Source organism: Antrostomus carolinensis, unplaced genomic scaffold, assembly GCF_000700745.2.
Source record: "Antrostomus carolinensis isolate BGI_N321 unplaced genomic scaffold, ASM70074v2 scaffold43694, whole genome shotgun sequence".
In the NCBI taxonomy this organism is placed as follows: domain Eukaryota; kingdom Metazoa; phylum Chordata; class Aves; order Caprimulgiformes; family Caprimulgidae; genus Antrostomus; species Antrostomus carolinensis.
In genome coordinates, this window is record NW_010312298.1 from 1 (window position 1) to 2173 (window position 2173).

The window sequence follows — 2173 nt, forward strand, 5'->3', positions numbered from 1 at the left end:
CCGCGTGTGGCGGGACGCACACACATATACACAGGGCTGGAGGAGGACACCGAGCCCATCCCGGCGCGGCAGGAGCGCGGCACCGGGCTCTTTCGCCAAGGGTGGCATCACCCCACCTTGGCACAGTGGCAGCAGGAGGACGGGCAGCTCAATCCCACCATCATCCCTCCAACAACACGCATATCCTGTGTTGGCCGCCCCCGGTACCAAAACCAGCACACTGGTTCTTCGTACAAATCAAGTTAAAAATCTCCATTTTACAAAATATGCCTTAAAAAAACCAAACAAATAAACAAAAAAACCCACAAAAAAAAAAACCCCAACAGAACAAAAATCCAGAACTCGCAGACATGGCTCCTTCTATACAGTCAACACAGCATCCTCCTGCCAGGCCCTCTGACAGGGGCCCCAGAAGGACAGGGAAGGTGACGGAGCGAGGGGGAGCCGTACACAGGGCCAAGAGCCGAGGGCTGCTCCTCGCCCCAGCCCCTCTCCCCGCCATCAGGCCCCATGTGCTTTCACCCCCCAAAACCTTTGGGAGCTCAGTTGGGGCCACCAGTGAGAGGGGACAAGGGTGACCCACCCCAGCCCTCAGCCGCTGCAGGACAGATTTGTGCTTTCCAACCCTCCCCGAGATGCTCAGACCAACGTGCTGGATGGGGACAGCACTGAACCTCAACTGACACCACAGCACAGGCGAGGGACCTGCTCCCCACCCGCGTCAGGCTGCCCCCGAGCCGGGGGACAAGAAGCGAGCGGAGCGGGGGGACAGCAGACCCCACAGCTGCTGCTTCACCCCATGGGGAAACCGAGCCCCAAAACCCCACAGCCACGTCCTGCCCCAGCCCGGGGAGCAGAACAGCCAGATCCTGGGGAGCCAGGAGGAGCAGCCCAGGAAAATAAAGCACAAGAAGCCGCCGCAGCCAGCGGGGCCGCGCGCACGGGGATGTTTCACCCCTTGGCTATTGTTTAACTAGCATTTAAAAAAAAAAAAAAAAAAAGGAAAAATTTAAAAAAAAAAAAAAAAAAAAAAAGGAAATATTTCTTGTCTCTGAATGCATAAAGGTGGCTCTGGGATTTGCCAGAGATGTGGATATTACAAGACACTTTATCTGGAGTCTTCCAACAGTCTGAAGTCAACTGTGTTTGGGAAAGAAGAAGAAGAAAAAAAATCCACTTTCTATAGCAATATAAAGCATCTAAATATGGGCAGCACCATGCTCCCCTCCCAAACCTCTCCGGCATTCCAGGAATGTAAACAGAGGGGGTTTGTTGGGGGGGGTTGGTTTTGTTTTTTTTTTTTTTTCTTTTTTTTCCTCTTTTTAAGTGGGTGGGGGGAACAGAATCAAACAACCAGACAAAATGAAAACAGCTTCTCAGCTCAGTCCCATCTCCCACAACTGCTACGACAACTCTATAAAGTGCATTTCAGTATCACCCCTCTCAGGATCCTTACACACACAAACCTCCCTCCGCAGGAAAAGGTAATTCAAGTTAATACTCCGCTAGAACAGTTTCAGCCTTTTTATGGATTTCTGCTTTTCCCCGACTTTGTAGCAACATTTTTTTTTGTTGTTAGACAGGAAACGCCCCCTCCCCAACAATACTGTAAATTCAAGTGCTCACTTCAGCTGCCAAGGGCACCAGTTCTGGACACAGCACACTTGATTGTACAAGCAACACCTTATATCACAATCAAGAAATCAGGGCACTTTGCCCTCCGAGGGAGTAACGCTTCCCCCTCCACCATCCATAGCATCATATGAAAAAATAATAGTAAAAAAAAGAAACAACAAACCCAAACCATAATTAGCTATGAACATCGCTCGTTATGTACACCGGCTCCTGCAACAGATGCGTGAACTCTGTTAGTTCTCAGTTTTATTGTCCTTTCTAAGAGCAACTGAGCAGTCACTGTTGTCTCCATTTAAATAAAACAACTCAGAGTTGAAATATATATATATAGATATATATATAAGCATTTTTTCTTAAATAACATATTTACATCTAATAGAAAATATAACTCTAGAGATAATCTTTCCAACGAAATGTAAGACGTGGGGGTGGGGGGGGAAAAATAAAGAATGAGTTAATGAATTTAGGACAGTTTCTAAATCCTCTCCAGGACCAAAAAAAAAAAAAAAAAAAAAAAAAAAAAAAAAAAAAAAAAAAA